The sequence below is a fragment of the Lygodium microphyllum genome, chromosome 15 (genome assembly GCF_053477565.2).
Source record: "Lygodium microphyllum isolate KBCC chromosome 15, Lygodium_microphyllum_v1.1.10, whole genome shotgun sequence".
Classification (NCBI taxonomy): Eukaryota; Viridiplantae; Streptophyta; class Polypodiopsida; order Schizaeales; family Lygodiaceae; genus Lygodium; species Lygodium microphyllum.
The window spans coordinates 134,691,420-134,715,501 of record NC_141149.1 but is presented as its reverse complement, the minus strand read 5'-3'; positions in this window follow the sequence as shown (position 1 = coordinate 134,715,501).

The following is a 24,082-nucleotide window of genomic DNA, read 5'->3' as shown; positions in this document are numbered from 1 at the left end:
AATTCTCAAGCAGCATGAAGACAATATGAAGGAGGGACTAGGGAAAGCATTTGCCACTGTGGATGTGGCAGCCATACTGCTGGACATCAAGAAGAAGGCTAAATAATAATGATGTAGATACGAATCTTAGGATAAACATCTCGACATCTGATGCTTAAGTTCAGACCTATTATGGACTATATGTTTTGTAATGTTGTTATTATATACTCTCAAGTCAAGGTAGCATCCCTGCTTTGAAGCAACACTCCCTTAAATAGCTATAAACCTTTTGATATATTTTAACACAACTTTAAAGCTTCCATTTAATTTAAAAAAAAGAGATGCAAACTTTCCTCTCTTGCTTCCCCATCTTTTTGCTCACACAAATTCTCTCTTGAAATACACACACAAATTCTCTCTCAGTTTTTTTCTCTCCCCTCTTTCCTTTTTCCTCTCTTTTTGCTCATTTTTTCCTATCTAACACTAACTGTCCGCTCACTCTCTCCACTTGTTTTATGCTTCTCCTTTCTCACACACTATTTGACTCTCTCTCTCTCTCTCTCACAAAACCTATTATTCTCTCTTAGCTTTTCTTATTTGTCCCTCGGACCCTCCCCCTCTCTCTCTCTTCTAAAATTCCTTTCTCTTGAAATCCCCCCTGTCTCTACAATTTTTATTCTTTTCTCTATGTAAAACATTTCCCTCTCTCTCAAATCCCTTACCAAAATTTTCTTTTCCCTCACCCTCTCCAATTTTTTTTTCTTCTCTCTCCCCTGAAATGCTCACACACACACACGCACACACACACTCTCTCTCCCCAATTTGTTTCTTCTTTCTAACTTTTCTTCTTCTTCTTCTTCTTCTTCTTCTTCTCTCTCTCTCTCTCTCTCTCTCTCTCTCTCTCTCTCAAATAAAAAACTCTTTTATTAATCCCTGTCTCTCTCCTTTAAATTTAAAAAAAAATCATCTTTTTTTTTCCGTAATGGATGTTATATTTATAAAGTACTAAATGACAAAAGAGTTACAAAAAGTCATGGCAAAGATGCAGAGGAAATTGCCATATTCCAAGGAAGTAAGTCCTCTTGAGGGAGTAAATCAGAGTGTCGAATGAGATCTATCTGCCAATGCAAGAGACCTTTAAGCCTAGCAATATGTCCCTGAAGATTAGAGGCTGAATAAAAAAGAAAAGCATTCCGAATGGTCCAATTGTGTCAACAGCCCTAGTATCTGAGAAAGTGAAACAAGATCTTCATATGCGACTGTGCCAATGTGGGGTATTTGGGCCACATAAAAACCCAATCAAAAGGGCTTAGCAAGAAACCAACCACTGCTCGCCAAACCGTTGACAAGAGTGACCAAATTTTCTTAGCGAGAGGGCAAGAAATAAATCGATGACGGGCCAATTCCACACTAGTGGTGAAAAAGAAATAATTGCCATTGGAGATTCGACGCTTGGAAAGGGCTGAAGTAAGAGGAAGACCACCAATCATCACCCTCCAAAGAAAGACCTTGCATTTGAAAGGTGTCTTATTCAACCAGCCCTCCATCACAGTTACCTTCCACCATGACTAAGATTTACGCAATCCCCATACAGTATTAGCTTTAGTAACCAGCCATTGATGATCTTTAATTAGAAGATGATACACTTCGTTAGCTGTGGCCTTTTCCAAATTCAACCAGCCCATTTATGATCTTTAATCAGAAGATGATACACCTGGTTAGCTAAGGCCTTTTTCAAATTCAGCCGGCCTGCAAGGTCCCAGTCCTGCCAGAGATGCTCCGAAGCAAGGGCATGAAAGGGTTGTCTGATCTGGAGCACCATCAAAAGCTATCCCCATAAATCATGTTATCCATGAGAGATCCTGAAAAGCCTCCTAGTTGTACGAAACGATATCAACACATTGCGACTGACAAGGGTGGCATCTGCAACTAAAGTCAAGTCTAAACATGCCATGCGGTTAAATTTTGGTTTGAGCTCATGTTTGCCTTCCCAAGAAAGTAATCGCGAGGCTATCAACAATTCCAGTTGAAAAGAGTTAGTAGCTAAGCGGTCCTCCGCTGGATGCCACTAAGCCTTCTGGAGAACCAATTTCCAAGAACATACCAAATGAGCAAGCAGGGATGATGAAGGACTAGAAAACCGAGAGTCTACATTAAGAACATGCCACCAAGAGCTCCGAATTTGGGTATTACCATGCACAAGTCCGTGATCCTCAAGAAAATAACGGGCTGTAAAGACCCACGGGTGATGATCCAAGCACATGGCACGAAAAAGAGACCAACGGAGTGCCAGCATATGAGTTTTGGCATCCAAAATAGCCCCACCACCCATGCATTTGGGGGTACATGCATGCGACCAAGAAATCCATGAAATGCCTGCATGCAAGGAGTCCTTCTTCCATAACATGAAATGAATGTAATGAGTAAGAGCATTCAATGTAGTAGTAGTCCAAGGCAACAATGGCAAGAAATATGTGAGCATTGGCAACATAATTGTCTGAGCCACTTTGAGGCGAACATGGAAGGGCCAAGCCTGTGACTTCCAATACAGAAACTTAGCTGCCAGTTTTTGTGAAATCCACTCTAGTAGTTGCTTTGGCCGAACATCAACACCCAAAGGGTATCCAAGATGCCTGACAATGGAACCACGGGGAACAACCATTCCTTGCTAGTCCAATGACTGTAAATCTGACTCCATGCAACTAAGAATGGCTGATTTCAAAGCATTGATATGAAGACCAAAAGCATGACCAAAGAGAATCCAAACATATAATGATTTGCGAAGATTATCCTTGTCTGCACGCAAAATCATAAAGCTGTCATCAACCAAGGATTGACTAATGAAGTGCTGTCCAAAAGGAAGAGAAAATCCATCCAACTGAGTAGAAACTACCATATGAGATAACATCAAAAGAACCAGATGAGTCGCAAGGGCAAAATAGAGAGGACTCAAAGGGCAACCCTGTCTCATAGAGCGTGCAAGGACAAATGGCTCGATAACACCACCATTCAGCATAACTCGCGAAGGAGCCACAACACTAATGGTGTAGATCAAACGAGACATCTGAGTACCAAAGCCCATAGTAGACATAAGTTCTGCAATGAAAGACCAGTCTAAATCATCAAAAGCCTTTTCCGGGTCCAATTGAATCAATACCACCTCCTTGATTAGAGTGCCTTGCATAGTCAATAGCCATTTGCACATTTAAGACATTATGCAAAATGTTTTGGCCCTTAATGAGACCATATTGAAGAGGATGCACAATGGCAGGAAGATGCTTATGGAGCCGATTCGCCATCACTTTGGAAAAGATTTTATACATAGAACCCATCAAAGAAATTGGTCACCAATGTTTCAACATAGATGACAAAGGAACTTTTGGAAGCAGTTTGATAAGTCCTCTTTTCCATGAGGAAGGCATGAACCCCATTTCCCAAACCTGTTGAAACATAGCCATCAATGGTTGCACCAATTGGGTAGCAAAAACCTCAAAGAATTCATTGGTGAGACCATCCCAACTGGGACTTTCATCCTTGGGCAAGTGTAACAAAACATCCATAACCTCCGCCTCACGAATATCTGTCTCCAAAGTAGTTTGCATGTCATGGGGAACCTGATTGCAGACCAAATCATAGAAAATTGAGCGACCATTAGTAATTTGGTTAGAAGATGAAGGAGTAGAACCAAGAAGATCTAGAAAATAATTCCTATACATATTCACAATAGTCTGAGGATCAATGACCATTTGACCTTCTGCATCCTGGAGTCTAGTCATATTCTCTCGAGCAGGAGATGCATGGAGAGCTCGAAAGAACTTATGAGTCTGACAAGCACTATCTTTCAAATTCTCAGTCAAATTTTGCAATTTGGCCTGCTGATAAGATTTCAACTGAAACTCCTTAATAACATTAGCCAAATGCATAGCCAATGGCAGTAGAAATACATCATCTGGAGTCTCCACCAGTAGAGAACAAACCAAAGCCAGTAATTCCTCTGCTGCTTGTAGACGCCAATGACAAAGAGAGCATGATGGATCCCATACTATCGAACAACCCCTTGCACATTAGAGAGAAATCGTTCAAAAGAAGCATTGCCCTCAGAGGAGAAGTCCAATAAAAATCTATCAATCAATTGCTACATATAACCTTGAAAGATTGAATGCTTCAAATAAGACAAGTTGAAACACAAAGGGAGTCTATCTAGAAATTGCTTAAAAGGTGCAATGGGTTGTATAAGCATCTCAAGCTGTGGAGGAAAATGGTCTGACAAGGCATATTGCTGCAACACTTTCATTTCCAGCATCTCAGGAATAAAAGCATCATCCTGCATGATGTACATGCGGTCCAACCGCGACCATGTAGTTGTATACTATGCAGAATGAAAAGTAAACCGTGTAGAAGAAGGGTGTAGCCATGACCAGAGATCTTGCTTAAGTATGGCAAGAGCAAACACATTCCATGCACGGCTTTCCGAAGCGTCCATCATTGAATGCTCTGATGTGGATTGTGAAGGATCAACACATATATTAAAATCCCCCATCAAAAAACCCCGTCTGCCAAGGAGGTCTGCAAAGTATTTCAAAGATCCTGGCGGGATAAAGGGTCATTTGGAGCATAGAGCCCAAGTAACCATAAGATCTCTCCTTCAAATAAAACTTCAATCACCACAAAACAACCATGTGTATCATTTTTAATAAGAACAGGCTGATATTTTTCATGTAGAATCATAAGCACATCAAAATAATGCATGGCATGTGTCCCTGCATAAAACAAGTGAAACCCATGGCAATCCACAACTTTTCCTGCTTCACCGTGACTCTTGTGCTCAACGTCACACAAGACATCCCACTGTTTCTCATGCAATAAACTCCACATGGCCTGTTGCTTTCGCACATAGTGGTTATCTTCATGTGTATTCAAAAAAGAAAATCAGGAATGAGGCAAAGCTTGCCTTGATTTAACCTTTTCTGCTAGAATGTCAAGGACTCCCTCATCCAAAAAATCAGCTAACATGGAAAAAGAGTTATGATGGCCAAATTTAGAGGTAGATGGTGTATCCACTATCTTGGGGATGGAATGGGGATAATGACGATCCCATGGGGTAATCACTTTACCTCTAGCATCAAAAGCCAACTTAGCAGGTGGGCCCTTCGGATCATTCGTATGTACTTTCCTAGTGGGCTGATTGCAAGGAGTAGAAGAAACCATAGCATGAGTAGTGTGCTTTGAAGACAACAAGTCTTTCCTGCGCATATAAACACGCAAGGAATCTTGTGAAGCATTAGGCACAGTATTCGCCATGCCAGATCAAACCTTTTACCTTTTTTGGCACGTACATCTACCCAGTCATTGTCACGGGAACCCAAACCCAAAACATGTTGTTTGCCTTTATCCAAAACTTTAGGTGGCTGGGTCGCATCCTGCGACGGAGCATCAAGCACCACATCTTCCATGGAAGGAAAACATGCTTAGCATTTGAAGTCGGTTGCTTCGCTGAAAATTCGGCCATAAAATGCCCCAATTTTTCACACGAAAAGCAATGCCCCGCAAAGTTACCCCATTTCAAACGAAAGTGCAAAGGATGCATGCTAGAGCAATTAAGACGTAACCAAGTAGGCCTTTTTCGAGTAGTGTCCCATGACATACACAAACGATTACGATTCGTGGCCCTTATGCTCAGGGAACCAAAACAGTGCCCACAACGGTCATGGCATCCTTTAACAGTGGCTAATAGACAGCTAGACAGTTTTCCACTTTAACCCACACCGAGCATTCGTGTTGAAGCAAGCACTAAAAATCTACCATTGAGCGCCATGGCACAACATGGACCAAATGGCAATCAAAGAACAATGGCAATTTAGTCAACAGATCGGCACGATGCTTCTCGGATTTCAACAGCACCTCATAAAAGCCTCGGGGTCCAACAAAAATCTCTTCAACACACTCCCCTTGTAGTAGACTTTGCAGCCACTGGCGAATATAGGAAAGCACTGGATCCTACTAGTGAAGAAGAGTATAACATCACGTTCATAAAACTTTGAGAATGAGTGCAAAACATTTTTCAGATCCACAGTGGCTTCCATAACATCTTTAGTTTCAGAGTCAGAAAACGCTTCATGATTATGTTGAACATAATCACCAAGCAGAGTGTTAGCAAACTTCAACAAATGCTCCCAATCAACATCGTGAGAATCCACAGAACCAGAAGCAACTTGAGTATAAGAACGTTCCTGATGATCCATTGTATCACTGCCATGAGAGAGAGAGAGGCCAGAGCTCTATCGACCACTGTGTCATCTTCTCGTCTTCTTCCGTAGTAGCACTGCCACCGCCGCTGCTGACCCAGTTCGTCACTGTAGTGCGTGCGTGCGCACGCACGAAAGAGAGAGAGTCATTTGCCCCCTCTTGCCAATGACCTCCTAATTTTCCAGCCTCACCTGTGGTTCGCCACAGCCTCTACAGTCGCACTTGTCTCTCCACACACACACACACACACACGCAGAAGTGGGGGGGCGCTGCTACCATAGTAGTCCTGCCCACTATGCTCCTCCACCGCTCACTCTCTCGTTCGCCCCATGCACAGAGAGAGAGAGAGAGAGAGAGAGAGAGAGAGAGAGAGAGAGAGAGAGAGAGAGAGAGAGAGAGAGAGAGAGAGAGAGAGAGAGAGAGTGAGTGAGTGAGAGTGAGAGTGAGAGAGAGGGTGCGGGGGGAGAGGGAGGGAGAAAGCCCACTACTGCCATAGCAATCCCGCACATATATCCTGCCCCGCTCACTTTCCTATTGCTCACCCTCCCACTACGCTTTGATATGCTTGAGCCTGTAGCTTCCATAGAGAGAGAGAGAGAGAGAGAGAGAGAGAGAGAGTAGAAGTAGAGGAGATACATTGCACAGAGTGAGCTATAGGGTGGGTTCAAACCCGGCAGACAAATAGGCATCCCAAATAAACATGGCCAATCAAATTTCAGCATGGAAAACTATATGTTCACACCAATGGTGGAAGGCCAAAAAAATTAGGGGCCTTTTTTGACACGTTATGGCCAAGTTTTTGCTCCTCTCTTCCAGTCTGCCCAACATGGATACTTCTCCTTCGTGGCATATCTTCTCTTTGGCTCCTTTCCTTGTCCACCACTAATGTGAATGAGATGGGGGAGAACTCTTGGGAAATCCTTGTGGATGGGTAGAAAAGGGGATTTTTCACCCTTTTGTCCATTGTGCAAGTTTGAACCCACCCATAGAGTGGGAGAAAGATTTTAATTGAAAGTTCGAATTTGAATTTCAAAACCTTGTATGGTTCGGTAAAAGCCTTGTCACGTTCGATGAAATCTAGGAGGCTTGGGAGGTATTTGATGGTTCAGTATTTTACGGAAGCTATAACCAAAATTATAACATAGTATATATAGATTATTAAAGATTAACCTGCCTATTGTAACTCCCTGATACATGAATGCTTATTTCTAGGTTTTTTTTTTTGCTGCAAGCGAGATTATAGAAAGAGGGGTTAGCCTTGCAATCCTTTTCACATTTATTGAACAATAGAATAGTACTTTTTGTCGTGATAGTTATCTTCATCCATACTTATAGAGTATACAAATGCACATAAATATAAGTCAATAGAAATTTTCTTCCTATTTGCTTTTAGTAAAAATGGTATGTTACAAGAATAATGAGACTAACGTAAATGCATTGCTATCGGTGAGCTTCGGGGGTGCATGCCCCTAAATGCATGTGATATGTGGGTTTACTTGCACTGATCCCAAGCTTGTGTGGGATAGAGCTTGTGCATAGTACCTTGAAATTGTTATGGTAACAATAAGTTTCTTGTTTTTGGTTTGCTCATTTCATTTAATGCTTGTTTCATGAACTCCTACAAACATAATGAATGGCACAACACCATAATATAGCCACTTTCCATGCAATAAACTTCTCCTTATATTTTTGCCATGGCATATCTCAATAATAAGAATAAAAGTCACTATTAACAAGACCTTGTATACCAATTTATAACTCGACCATACTTAAATAGCTCCTCCAAAATAAACTTGTAAAAATTATATTTATAGTGTAGAACAATAACAAGGACTACCTTGATGGATAATCACTTTGCAGTTATGCATGCTTGGGTGATGACAATGATGGGTTGGATGACCTTTTAGGAAGTTTTTCTTATAAACAAATAGTTGCACCTCATGCATAACCAAAGATACTAATGAAGCCTTCATTGCCTTATTTTTCCAAATATGCCAAAGGCAACATGTCAAGGTCTATGCCTTGGTCGTCACCTTAATTGTGAGTCACAAGAGGGATCTCACCAGATGTAGCATAGTGACCATGCCCATTATGTGACCATTACAATTGGATGAAACTAAATATCTTTTTTGGTATCAAGCAAATTAAAGGCTTATTTCTGTTGGCTACACTAGATAAATGATCCATTGATTTTTACCTTAGCATCCCAAAACAAATCCCCTTGATATCATTGATGATCTCGATTGAAATGGAGAAAGAAAATCCCCTCCCTCCACACCCCCCCCCAACTCCAACTAGTATATAAAGAGGGGCAAGGCATCATGTAGAGACACAACAAGTATGAGACAACACACTGATTTTGATTAAAGAAGTTGCAATCATTACCATTTTGATGAAAGGAGCTACAATCATTACCAACTTTGGATACTTGCTTCCATGCCTTGGTGTAGCTCTCTGAAAAACTCTTCTATGGTGATACTCTTACTGTCCAACTTCCCACGCCTTATTCTCTAATCCCTACCATCCCTTTTCCATCATGTTCTCCTAGCCAAGTCCTTTACCATCTACTCTACCCTATTATGATACGATGGCCATGAAGAGAAAGAGTGCAACAAAAACAAAGCAAGTCCTGGCCACAACTAGAGTGGAACAAGAAATTGCAATGACAAGTGCATCCCCCATTCCAACTGTACTATTTTTTTACTGGGTAGTAAATAAAACTTTTGCTTGATTTGTTGCTTTGATCCATTAGATATTTAAGAAAAGCGTTATTTGGAAAAGTTTGTATTCCTTGTCTCAATATGACTGCTTTCTGATTGTACCTATAAATTAATAAGAAAATTATTGATGGATTGAGTCCATACAAGAGAGTACAAGAAGCAATGTGGCTATTCCTAAGCACACCATTCAATTATGCCACTAGAAACTAGTTTTGTCTTATGGATGCTAGGATCAAGCCCGTACATGAGAGGTCTCTCCACAAGGTGTGAGTGCTCACTTGAGACTATGATAATTAGCTATGATCTATGTGTTGAGATATCGAGCTCCACTCGTGATACGCCAGGGTGACCGTTGTGTATTTATGTCACCGACTTGTCAGTTGCAGACGCGGTTGGTACACCGCCCATGAATAATAGCTACATGATAGCTATCCTTATCTACTCTAGTTCGTGGCTTAGTTAGTATGCCACCTTAGTTAGTTGAGTTTGGTTTGAGACCCATATATAGGGTTCTTCTATTTCTTTGTACTAGAGTTCTTTTGGCTTACACAACTAAGAAGAGGAAAACTGTTTTCAGCCTCCACCCTTGTGTGTCTTCCCCCATTGTGCAAGCAAGAAAGCTTCAAGCGAGACTCCTTCCTTCTCTCCCACAATCTTGACATGGTATCAGAGCCTTGTTCGTGGTAAGGAGCTCAAGAAAGCAAGCCAAGCTCGCGGTGTTCTGGTAAGAGGAGCAATGTTGCTTTCATTTTCTGTTTCGGGAGCAGATCTCTGCAGGTAGCACAGCCGGAAAGTGCAGGAGTGCATTGTCTCAAGTTGAGACGCCCTTCGCGGTGAAGCAAAAGGGCAGTATATGCTGCGGGAGAGGCCTTTAGCCCTTGGCGACCTTGTTTTTTTTATTTGAGGCCATTTCGGGGCCTGTTTTGGAGGCGAAAGTTTTCTGCACGCACTCAGGAAAACGCCCAGTTTTATGCTGTGCAGCCACTGTTCTACAGGTCGGTGAATAGTTACTGTAAAAATTGCATTGTATGCTTGTGCGCAGAGACATTGGGAGTTACAGAATCATCCATGTTGCCTGTTGATGCAAAATCGTCACTAGAAAGTGACTGTGTGGTCAAATACCACTTTCGCCAGTTTTGCAGATTTTCCCTTGTGAGGGTGAAGTTGTGGTTTTTGCACTGACAGAATTTTTTGCAGTCTTCTGTAATGGCATCTGATTCTCTTTCACAGATTGTCATTGAAAAGCTTGACAAGAACAACTTCCAAGCATGGAAGTTTAGAATGACGAATTTCCTTATGGGAAAAGGATATTGGGAATTTGTTGTAGGAAATGAAGAAGAACCAGTTCTTCCTGATGTTCCCAATCAACAGCAAATGCAAGCATTTAAAGCATGGCATGAGAGAGCCAATAAAGTTATGTACTGGCTGTCTATCAGCATTTCAGACTCTATGATTGTGCATATTCAGGATGCAAGTACGCCAAAGGAGGCATGGGATACTTTGTCAAAAATGTATAGCACAAATACGCAAGCCAGGAAAATGCATCTCAAGCAAGAGTTGCACAATGTGCAAAGAGAAAATATGAGCATCAACGACTACCACATGAAGGTGAAGAAGATGGAGGAGGACGTGGTAACTCTAGAGGCAGGGGGAGCCAAAGAGGTCGTGGTGGATGGCAAAGAGGCCAAAATGCAAACAGTAATGTTGAATGCTACTATTGTGCTAAAATGGGTCATATGGCTAAAGACTGCTATAAAAAGCAGAATGACATCATTAATGGAAAACTGCAACAAGGAAATTATGCATCCTCTAGTAGACAGGGTGATGACAGAAATGAGCATCTGTTTATGGTGCAGCACATGAACAATTCTGTGACAAGTGCAGAAGAAAGCAACGATGTATGGTATGTTGACTCAGGTGCATCAAACCACATGACAGGTCATGCAGAATGGATGGAGGATGCAAGGAAAATGGAAAAACCAGGATTTGTGGAGAGTGGTGATGATACTGCACATCCTATTGTGCAGATTGAAAAAATTCCCGTGTCTATGCAGGATGGGAAAAAGAAATACTTGTCCGATGTATTTCATGTCCCGAATATCACCAAGAATCTGGTTTCTGTTGGTCAAATGGTTGAACAGGGCTTGCAGGTCAGATTTAATCTTCATGGATGCTTTGTTGAGGATATGAAAAATAAAGTTCGCTTGATAGCAAAAGGAAAGAAGAAGGGCAAAATGTTTACATTGGATGCAGACATGTCTGAATTGAGTGCAGCAATGTTTGCACATGGGACCGGTGTAGTTGCAGATATTGATATCTGGCATAAACGCATTGGTCATGTTAATGTACAGCGACTTAAATCAATGCAGGCCCAAAATATTGTTGCAGGTTTGCCGAAATTCAAGGTTGCAGAAATGCATAAGGTATGTGAAGCCTGTCAATTTGGAAAACAGGCAAGGAAACCATTTCCTAGACATGTTCAAGAGAGTAAGAAGCCATTGGAATTCATCCACTCTGATGTGTGGACAACTAAAGGTGCATCTCTTGGAGGCTGTCATTATTTTGTCAGTTTTATTGATGACTATAGTAGAAAAGTTTGGGTGTCTTTTATGAAAAAGAAAAGTGAAGTTTTTGGGCATTTCAAAACTCTTAAAGCGATGGTTGAAAAAGAAATAGGCCTGCTGATAAAATGCCTAAGGTCAGATGGAGGGGGAGAGTACCTCTCAAATGAGTTTGCAAGGTTCCTGCAGGAGCATGGCATAAAGCAGCAATATTCATGCAGTCATACCCCACAACAAAATGGAATTGCAGAAAGGAAAAACATGCATATTGGAGAGGTATCTCGTGCCATGCTCAATGAAAAAGACTTGCCAGATTTTTATTGGGCTGAAGCAGTTGCTACAGCAGTCTACATAATGAACAGGACTCCCACTGCAGCAATACATGGAATGACTCCAGAGGAGAGGTATACTAATAGGAAACCAGATATTTCTCATTTGAAATTTTTTTGTTACATTGCCTATGTACATGTGCCAGATGAGTTGAGATCCAAGTTGGATCCAAAAGCTGAGAAGTGCATCTTTATTGGTTACTCTCTGCAGCAAAAAGGGTATAGATGCTATAACCCTTCTACTCGTAAGTTTACAGTGAGCAGAGATGTTGTTTTTGATGAGATGAGTAGCTGGTATAAACCAGTAAATGTGATTGATGATGTAGATGCACAAAATGGTAATGTTGCACAGAATTCACAGCAGCAGTCACAAAATATTAGTGGACCTGGAGCGTCCTCTAGCAGTGGTTCACATTCTTCACCATGGACAGGCAGATTGAGATCAGGAGAATCTTCTCAAAGTAATGCAGATAGTGGTATGCATGTATCACAAAAAGGAAAAGAGAAGGTTGATCAGCCCATGTTTGATGTGAATGTAGGTCACTCTTATGTGGATGGTGAATCCAGTGGCTCAGAACAGAGCATTGATGATGAGTTGGGTATTCCTTCTATTGTTACACCTGGAGTAAGGAAGACAAAGGATGTTTTGAGAGCACCTAGGAGTGAACCTACTTTGCGCAGGTCTATGAGAGCTAGGTATCCTGTGGATAGGCTGAAATATGATGGATTTACAGCCATTCACTATGCATATATGGTCAAAGTGATACAGGAACCAAAACCCACTTCTTTTGAGGAAGCCATGGGAAAAGAAAAATAGGAGAAAGCCATGGATGAAGAAATGGATGCATTGGAAGCTAATGCTACATGGGAATTGGTACCTTTGCCTAAAGGTAAAAATGCAATTGGCTGTAAGTGGGTTTATAAGGTGAAGCACAATGCAGATGGTTCTGTGAACAGATACAAGGCAAGATTAGTAGTCAAGGGGTATGCACAAACATATGGTATTGACTATGAAGAAACATTCAGTCCGGTTGCAAGGATGGCAACCGTAACAGCAGTCATTGCTATGGCTGCATCAAAGGGATGGTCTTTACATCAGATGGATGTAAAGAATGCCTTCTTGCATGGTGATTTGCAAGAAGAGGTCTATATGGAGCAGCCACCAGGTTATGTGCATGCTGTTCATCCTGAGTTTGTTTGCAGGTTGAAGAAAGCCTTGTATGGCTTGAAGCAAGCACCTAGAGCATGGTCTGACAAGATAGGACAGTATCTTGTCACTATTGGCTTTCAGATTTCCAAGGCAGATTTCTCACTTTATGTGAGAAAAACAGAGAAAGGTATTATGCTACTTGTCATTTATGTTGATGATTTGATTATGACAGGTGACAGTGATGAAGATATCCTTCATGTGAGAATGCTATTGAAGTAGAAGTTTGAGATGAAGGATTTGGGAGAGCTGCGTTATTTCTTGGGCATTGAGGTGATTAGATCACCAAGTGGGATACAGCTCTTGCAGAGGCAGTATGGATTGGACATGCTGTCCAAATATGGGATGACAGGCTGTAAGCCTATTTCAGTTCCTTTGGAGCAGAATGTGAAGCTGAGCACAGATGCAGGTGAGCTTCTAGAAGACCCTACTATGTACAGACGCATAGTAGGAAGTTTGATTTATATGACTATTACCAGGCCAGATTTGAGCTATGCTGTTGGATTGGTAAGTCAGTTTATGCAGGCTCCAAGGAAACCACATTTGGATGCGGCTAGACGCATACTCAGGTATGTGAAGTCCACATTGCAGTATGGACTATTTTATGAGACCGGGGTTCAGATACAGTTGCATGGATACACTGATGCTGATTGGGCTGGTAGTATTTCTGATAGACGATCTACCAGTTGATATGTGTTCTCTTTTGGGAGTGCTGCAGTCACTTGGAGCAGCAAGAAACAGCCTATAGTTGCCTTGTCGAGCACAAAGGCTAAGTACAGGGGTGCAGCAATGGCTGCATGTGAGGTAGCTTGGTTGCATAAGCTACTTTATGATATGCATCAGTCTACAGATGGACCAGTTGTCATTTATTGTGGCAACATGAGTAGTATACACTTGGCAAATAACCCAGTCTATCATGCTAGAACAAAGCACATTGAGGTGCATTATCACTATGTGCGAGAGAGGGTTTTACTAGGTCTTATTGATCTAGTTTATGTCAGCATAGAGGATCAGGTAGCTGACATATTCACGAAGGCATTGGGCGCAGAGAAACTGCGCAAGTTCAGAGACCTGCTTGGTGTACAGGAATTGGGATTGAGCTCGAGGGGGAGTGTTGAGATATCGAGCTCCACTCGTGATACGCCAGGGTGACCGTTGTGTATTTATGTCACCGACTTGTCAGTTGCAGACGCGGTTGGTACACCGCCCATGAATAATAGCTACATGATAGCTATCCTTATCTACTCTAGTTCGTGGCTCAGTTAGTATGCCACCTTAGTTAGTTGAGTTTGGTTTGAGACCCATATATAGGGTTCTTCTATTTCTTTGTACTAGAGTTCTTTTGGCTTACACAACTAAGAAGAGGAAAACTATTTTCAGCCTCCACCCTTGTGTGTCTTCCCCCATTGTGCAAGCAAGAAAGCTTCAAGCGAGACTCCTTCTTCTCTCCCACAATCTTGACACTATGGAGACCTTCATGGATCTAAGATGGGATCAGTGACTTACAATCTTGGATATGTTTTGAAAGGTTCCTATATACAAGTCAGAGGATGATTTAGTAAAGGTGTAATACCAATAGTTCTAGTTTAAAGTGGTTTGTTTGATATTGAATGATTATCCAAAGTAAGCCTTGGCACTAATAGTTCCACTCTAGAGCAATCTACTCGTAGTCTATCCCACTACAAGAGATTGCAAGGATAGTAATAGGAGTTTACGATGAAAATGCAAATAAAGAACGACACTCTATATGGGCATTGATATTTCCTATGCTAAGATTGTCGAAATAACCATTGATATATACTTCAATAATACAAGGTTAACTACTTTGATGTGTATTTTCACTTTGTTATTGGCATATATTTTGGTGCTAATGCTAGCATGTATTGTACCACATATTCCAACATAGTTATCTTTGCAAATATAATTTAACCTACAAGTGAAACTATTATTTTCTTTGTATAGTTTACAAGAATAAGTGTATCCAAAGCAAGCAAGCAAAGTCCGGAACATGAGGAAAGCAACCCTTTTCCCCCCAACTATATAATAATCTTTCCCCCCCCCCATTGTAGATGATGTTCGCACCTCCATTCCCTGTGCATTCTGCTTGCTGTCGGCAGCCGTCAACATTCTGGGGCGTGTCCTTGCACACCATCTTGTTTCCCTCGCCAACGTCACCACCTCCCGACAGCTACCTATGGGTCTTTCTTCCCCCCCCCCCCCCCCCGGTGGACTATTTGCACGGCAACCTGCCGGGACGCTCCGCCACCTAGTCCACATGTTCCCTCCTGGGTCAGACTGCGGCGGCAGTTCTGCGGGCCGCTCTGCCAAAAAAAATTGACCAGGGTCAAAGGCCCTACGTGGCCTACGTCGAGATGATGGGGGAAAGAAAATTGTCACGGCCCTTTACCTATCTCAAAGCAATAAAGTTTAGGACTGAAAAATCAATTGTCACAAGGATAACAAATCGTGCCGAGGTAATCTCAATATTACCTCCCAAAAGATAACCAAATCAATCTAAACTTAGAAATATCATGCTGCAAAATATGCCTTGGGAATGATTTAAAGACCAAAGAAACATTTATACCTTAAGCACTTGACTACCTTTCCTAATTGTAGGATCAATAAATTCGTAAAGGTAAAAGAACTAAGGTTGTCCCTGAGGTTCTTAAAAAGAGACCCTAGGTCCGACATACGTCAGCTTAAAGAAACTAAAACGGATTATTTCATCGCAGGACTTGCACAGCAAGTACGAAGTCATATAGTCTTGTGATTGATTCACAAGAAGAAAGGGTAAATACCCTCAACAAGGATGGCAGATCCTTATGCAAGTTATCTTGCAAAAGGATGTATTCTTGGATATCCTTCTAAATAAGGAAAGTTATAAACCGAAAACTAAAGTATCCAATGAACTTTAGGGTTGACCAAGTTGGGTTAATAAGGTACACCCTAACCCGGAATATAAAGGATCTTGCCAAGTTGCAAGACACCTTGGAACAAATGCTGATACATTGGAAAGGAAAGAATAATCCCTTAGCAGTTTGCCAAACAACAAGGTCGATTAATGGAAATGTTTGTGCTCATGCTAGAGATTGTTTGATTTATGAATTACAAATTAAATGAATATCTATACTTCAGGTTGAAGGCCTGAAGGGAGAGGTAGTTTCAGTTACCCCCGACTACCTGCCTGTTGACCGCGCCGGGAACTTGGACCGAACCCGCTGTGAGAGGTCTCTCGGTTGAGCTCTACTTGGAGCAAGAGAATGCTTGGGTGCTAGGGGGGCTCTGGCTGTAAATCCCTTGCCTTTCGGGTCCTGCACAAGAGGCTAACGTGACTCGGGATTGGATCTCGAGGCCCGCATACTAGTCTATGGGCGGAAGCTTGGAATAGTGATCCTTGTGGATTACTGGATAGCCTCCGGGCCGATTATGGACAAGCCTACAGGCGGAACTCCTTGTATTTCAAAGATAAAAATGATGATATGTTAATAAAGAACTTGTTTGATACTATTTTTCTATGTCACGTGATAAGATTACGTGAAGGAACTAGTGCTTAACGGATTAATTAAAGAAGCTGATTGTTACATGTCAAATTAATGTGTTAGATAATTACATAATGAAAAAAAACCGAGGAAAGTGCGGAGGATGGGCCATGGGTCCGTCCTACGGATGTGTGGTCCCGGTTAGCCAGGAACTTTTCTCAAAATCTCGAAGAACAGCGGGATGATCATCAAAAGAAACGATTAACGAAAGCATGGACCTGGAGTTATGTCTTAATCGATTTACATTGTTTTAGGGGAACGGAATGGGACTATGTCTTATGGCAGAGAGGTTGAGCTTTGTATCCCTGTCGTTTCCCATTCTCCTTGAACCAAGTACAGCGTGAATCTGCTTCCGACCTGGCGTTTCTGCGTAAAGTAGTTCGCTTGGGTTTGACGCTAGTTGCTGCTAGGTAATGACCAATCAGGATAACCCTAATTCCAGTCGATCCTAAGTGGGAATGGCCAGGATACTTCCGCTACGTGGCAGACGCAGAAAAACCTAGATCGCAAAGCCCGTAACATTTCATGGGAATGCCGGGTGGAGTTTTCTAGACATCCTTTCCGATGGACTGCTAAGACGTGTCCTGGATGATTCTAGTGGACACGTTATAGTTGGTATCAGAGCCGACCAACAACATAAATGTTTTTATGAGATCTCAATAAAATGAAGTAAAAAAATTGTTGCTGTCCAAACATTTTCTTACCTTCAATGCTGTCTTGCAGAATTATGAAGCGTGGAACAAGTTTTTGGTATTTCGAGTCATATTTATGACTGCAATGCATTCTCTGCTTTATAGACAAAGAATTGGGATGATGAACATCCTAGAGCAAATTTATAATCCATCACCTTTATACATGGAACGAATATGGATGGGGTCTTCACGAATCTACTATATAGCTGCCCACCGGTTTGCTTATCTACAGACCAACCTAAAAAGGATGAAGTGGTTGGAAGACTTGAAAGTCGTGAAGCTGTTCATTTTTGTGAAAGCTCACGTAAATTTGACTTTACATATCCGAGGTCGGAGGGTTGAGATGAACTCATATGTATATGAGGAAGTAACCCGTGTAATCCCTGCCGACAGGATTAAAGTGTTGGGCCACCATGAGAAGTATGGATTTCAATGGAAAGGATATCCTAAACTGCCAATGACTTACCGATTCCTGAAGATCCATGACCCAAAACCCTACTATTACAAAGTTCATATAGATAAATGCAATCCAACGTTGTTCTCCCTAAATTAAATGTAACAATTGACTTATCATCACAGGGAACGTTGTATTCGAAAGGGCTATGGCCATGTAAATACAAATAAAGACTTATTTTTATCAATGTCTAGCTGTGCATAAGAGTTGATAAAAAGTTAAGTAGTTACATTGTTTACAAGATAACTCAATTAAAGATATAATATAAGCTAACATCCATTATCGTATAATAAAGTTAAGAAAAACTTTATTCAAGCACAACCCTAGGTACAGGTTCCAAACTCGCCTCCTACATCAAGTACTGCTGTGATCCAGGAGAAGAAGTTCCTCCTCAAGCAAATTAAGCCACCCAAGTTTGACGGGAGAGGCAAATTCATCCAAGCTGATGCTGAAATTTGGAGTGAATCCATGGATGATTACTTCGAAGTAGCCGGTACTGCACCCACCAATCAGGCTATGCTCGCCAAGTTAAAACTCACCAGCGAAGCCCAGACTTTGGTGGAAGCAATGGTGCAGGGATCAAGGGATTGCAGAGGGATCCATTACCTGGGAGAAGCTAAAGAAAGTCGTGCAGGGAAGATACTTACCACCTGCATATCGCACGCAGAAAATGAACAAGTTCTACGAGCTAAAACAGCTAGGACTCACTCTTGACGCATACTACTCTAAATTTGTTTCACTTTTAAAGTATGCGCCATAGATGGACATGATGCAGCAGGTGTCCAAATTTTGTGTGGGCTTAAATCCACCAATAAATACCCGTCTCGAATCTATGCGTCCATCATATCTTCAGGATGCACTCATTCGAGCGACGCCTATAATTCAAGAGGTGCAAGCTAGACTAAGGGGTAACAAAACTTGGTCTTATAGTGACCCGAACAGAGGAGCGAAGGAAAGCAAGGACAAATAACGTCAATAACTTTGTTCCTACTCAAAGTAATGGCCAAAACCTCCGTTGTTTCCACTGCAATGAGCCCGATCACTTTAAGAGGCAATGTCCCAAGCTCAGCGGAGGACATCGCCAAGAGCCTTTCCAAGGAGCAGGCCATGGTCAAGGAGCCGCTACCCGTGGGAGAGGAAGAACCACCTGCATTGCCAATAGACAAATGTGCGAAAGAGGGGAAGAAGAAGATCCAACCATGGAAGCAGAGTTCGAAAGAGCGACAGTCCATGCCACTTTACACAAGAAAGGGCCGAATTGCCAGTTCTTGGTGATTCAAACACCGTCGGACTATCAAGATAAAGGTTTCAAAACCTTGATTGATTGTGGCACTACACATTCCTTTATCTCACCAGCATGTGTAAAAATATTAGGAATAGCCATAGTAGAAGCACCTACCCTGCTTGTGGAATTGGCAAATGGTCGTGAGGTAACTTGTACCAGGCAAACTACTAAGGTGGAATTCTTTCTGGAAGGAAAGAAGACTTCAGTCAAATTCAGAGTCATGAATTTAGATATCCATGAGTGTCTACTCGGAATGGATTGGCTTAAGCCCAACGACGTCTACATTCACTATGGAAAGGGTCAAGTTTCCTTTCGAAACTCTGAAAGGGAATTAGTCACAACTCAAGGTGAGGCAAGAGTGCCAAGAATCCAATTGGCCAAAGTATCTCGGATCATAAAAGGAGTCAGAAAAGGATTATCCGTTTACTTGATCAAACTCAACAAGTTAGATCAAAATCAAGAGTCTCATGAAGGACCTTCTTGGATAAAGGAATACGCTGATGTATTCCCTGAAGGATTGACTGAACTTCCACCTCAAAGAGAAGTGGATCATGAGATTAGGTTAGTGCTTGGAGCTGCACCAATTGCAAAGAGACCTTATAGAATGTCCATGCCAGAAGCCATTGAGCTGAAGGAACGACTCAAGCAACTCTTGGATCAGGGCTACATCTAGCCTAGCAATTCACCATGGGGAGCTCCAGTACTATTTTAGAAAAAGAAATATGGGACACTTCGACTATGTATTGATTACCGAGGGTTGAACCAATCAACAGTCAAGAACAAGTATCCCATTCCTAGAATAGATGAGCTTCTTGATCGTCTTCAAGGTGCAAAGATCTTTTCCAAGATTGATCTCAGGTCAGGTTACTATCAGATAAGGATCAAGGAAGAAGATATCCCAAAGACGGCCTTCAATACAAGATATGGGCACTTTGAGTTTCTGGTTATGTCATTCGGGCTTACGAATGCACCTGCCACCTTCAATAGATTAATGCAGGATATCTTTAGACCATATCTTGATGATTTTGTGCTTGTCTTCTTCGATGACACTTTAGTCTATTCTAAACAGGAAGAAGATCATGAACCTCAACTTCGGATTGTCCTTGAGACAATGAGCTCACATAAGCTGTATGCAAAAATGAAGAAGTGTGCATTCTTTAAGCGCCAGATTGAATATCTGGGATTCATAGTATCATTAGAAGGAATATCAGTAGACCTAGCCAAGGTTAGAGATGTGCTTGAATGGCCAATACCAGTATCCGTCAAAGAGATACGTAGCTTTCTTGGATTGTCAGGATGGTATAGGGTCTTCATCAAAAACTATGCTTTGATTGCAGAACCTCTTACAGACTTACTAAAGAAGCATACTTCCATTACATGGTCAACTTCCTAACAAAATAGCTTCGATAGATTGAAGAAAAGTTTGGTATCACCACCTATTCTAAAACTTCCAGACCTCAATAAAGAGTTCGAGGTAGTAACTGATGCTAGCATTCTTGCCTTGGGGTGTGTACTTATGCAGGAAGGTAATCCAGTAGCATACTCTTCGAGGAAATTGAAGAGTCATGAAAAGAATTATGCTACGCATGATCTGGAATTACTAGCTATCATTCATGCTCTAAAACTTTGGAGACACTACCTGTTGGGTAACAAGTTTACTCTAGTAACCGACCATAAGAGCCTCAAATGGATCTTTACCCAGAACGAGCTCAACATGAGGCAACGCCGGTGGATTGAAGTGTTGGAGGAATATGACTTTGAAATCAAGTACTGACCAGGGAAAGAGAATGTAGTTGCCGATGCACTTACTTGCAAGGCATTTCTAAATTCCCTAATCTTGCAGAATCCATCAACGGCCAGATCTCTAGCTACAAAAGTATTTATGCCAAATAACCCTATACTTGAATTAGCTAGAGAGGAAGCATGCCATGATTTGGCCTACCAAGCAATGCTAAATGACATTTCTACCAAGGAGCAAAATCAAAAGTTGCAAGCTAAATATTAGGAATTTTCCATTGATAATGGACTTGTCTACTATAGAACAAGGCTATGTATACCAGCAAGCTAGTCACTTAAGCAGAAGATAATGTGGGAAGCTCATGATTTTCCTTTCGCAGGACATCCTGGCTATGCTAAGACTCTTAATACAATTAGGAAGAGCTACCATTGGGAGAGGCTCAAAGGTGACGTTCTCAAATATGTCACCGAGTGTTTGTCTTGCCAACGTATCAAAGCCGAACATGTCATGATGCCAAGGAAATTGCAACCACTTGACATCCCCCAAATGAAATGGGAATTCATCAGTATGGATTTTGTTATAGGCTTACCCCAAGTCCAAGGAGGATACAACTCTATCATGGTTGTGGTTGACATGCTTACCAAGGTTGCACACCTGATTCCAGTAAAGACAAACTATAAAGCCTTCGACATTGCAAGTTTGTTTATCAAGGAGATATTCAAGCTACATGGTTTACCCAGAAGAATCATTAGTGATCGAGATTCTCTCTTCACGTCACACTTCTGGAGAGCTATCTTTGAAGCTATTGGGACTCAACTCTATTTTAGCACCGCCTACCATCCCCAAACAGATGGCCAAACAGAGCGAGTAAATCAAGTCATCGAGGATATGCTTAGGGCATACTGCTCTCGAGAACCCAAGAAGTGGATTCAATACCTGCCATTGGTTGAATTTGCCTACAATGCTTCTTACCAGTAGAGCATTCAGATGACTCCTTTTCAAGCATTGTATAGTCATGATTGTCGAAGTCCCCTAAACTTTTTTGATCCAACCCTAAGGGTTGAAGCGTCAAGACAGATGTTGGAAGACATGGATGATCAAATAAAGTCAATAAGACAAGACATACAGGTAGCCAAGGATAGACAGAAGGCATACACAGATTTCAAGTGTCAAGAAAGAGTTTTCAAAGAAGGAGACATGGTCTTCATTCGCATACGCCCTAAAAAGAGTTCTCTATCCCTAGGAGATTGCAAGAAGCTAATTCCAAGGTATTGTGGGCTATACAAAATCCTCAAAAGCCTAGGACCCAATGCTTATAGATTGCAACTCCCTGAGAACCTAAAGATTCACAATGTATTCCATATCAGTCTATTGAAAAAATATGTACCCAACCCTGAGTAAAAAGGAGGGAAAAAGAGGAGTGAAGGAGGAAGAGTAGGAAAGGAGAATGAAAAATGTAGAGGAAGTGCAAGAAAAGAGAATAATTCCCTTTCTATACCTTTTACCCCAAGCCCAAAGTTCTCCAAAGGTTCATGTGGTTGCAAAGCCACACTCACCCATAACCTTTTTTCCAAGTATATACCCTATAGGGCCTTCTTAGGCTTTATAAATCTTTCCCTCTCTGAAGAAGCTAAGATTTTAGAGATCTTATTATCCCTTCTTGTGGTCAACTTTTTGAACGACTTCTTGCCTCAAAAGAGAGATGGTGGAAATTCGGAAGAAAGAGTATAAGCTGTCTTCACGTTTGAACTGCGATGCCACCTAAGAAAGTCCAAGGAGTAGCTGCGGGAGGGTCATCTCCCGGTATCCATGTGGATATCTTACCCCAAAACCAGGTTTTTTTCTTCTTGGTTTTATATCGTTTTAAGTCAATCATGCAAATATGAATTGTTTAGGATAGGATATATTTTTCCAAGTTATTTTAAATGAAGGAGTTTAGTTTAATTGAACAAATGATAATGTATAGAACATAGTTTCCTTCGAATAGCATCATACATTAAAAGGAATTATGAGCAAGATTATCTGCCTACTGTAGTAGTATATTTCGGCTAAATCTTGAAGGTATAAAAACTGCATCTTGCACCTTTAGCCCTATTCCTTTTTGCAACAAATCATCATAGAAGATGAAATTCATGAAAGGTTTCTTACATTGCTCGAATTACTAGCAAGTTATCATTGCTAATTGCATATCTTAGCAGGGAAAAGATTATTATTTGGCATGAGTTTCATTTGCAAGGAAAAAGGAAGATTAAATTGAATTTACCTACCTCAAAGCAATAAAGTTTAGGACTGAAAAATCAATTGTCACAAGGATAACAAATCGTGCCAAGGTAATCTCAATATTACCTCCCAAAAAATAACCAAATCAATCTAAACTTAGAAATACCATGCTACAAAATATGCCTTGGAAATGATTTAAAGACCAAAGAAACGTTTATACCTTAAGCACTTGACTACCTTTCCTGATTGTAGGATCAATAAATTCGTAAAGGTAAAAGAACTAAGGTTGTCCCTGAGGTTCTTAAAAAGAGACCCTAGGTCCGACATACGTCAGCTTAAAGAAACTAAAACGGATTATTTCATCGCAGGACTTGCACAACAAGTACGAAGTCATATAGTCTTGTGATTGATTCACAAGAAGAAAGGGTAAATACCCTCAACAAGGATGGCAGATCCTTACGCAAGTTATCTTGCAAAAGGATATATTATTGGATATCCTTCTAAATAAGGAAAGTTATAAACCGGAAACTAAAGTATCCAATGAACTTTAGGGTTGACCAAGTTGGGTTAATAAGGTATGCCCTAACCCGGAATATAAAGAATCTTGCCAAGTTGCAAGACACCTTGGAACGAATGCTGATACATTGGAAAGGAAAGAATAATCCCTTAGCAGTTTGCCAAACAACAAGGTCGATTAATGGAAATGTTTGTGCTCGTGCTAGAGATTGTTTGATTTATGAATTACAAATTAAATGAATATCTATACTTCAGGTTGAAGGCCTGAAGGGAGAGGCAGTTTCAGTTACCCCCGACTACCTGCCTGACCCTAACCAAGGGGGTTGTTGACCGCACCGGAAACGTGGACCGAACCCGCTAGAAGAGGTCTCTCCGTTGAGCTCTACTTGGAGCAGGAGGACGCTTGGGTGCCAGGAGGGCTTTGGCCATAAATCCCTCGCCTTCCAGGTCCTTCATAAGAGGCTAACGTGACTCGGGATTGGATTTTGAGGCCCGCGTACTAGTCTATGGGCGGAAGCTTGAAATAGTGATCCCTCTGGATTACTGGATAGCCTTCGGGCGGATTATGGACAAGACTACAGGCGGAAATCCTTGTA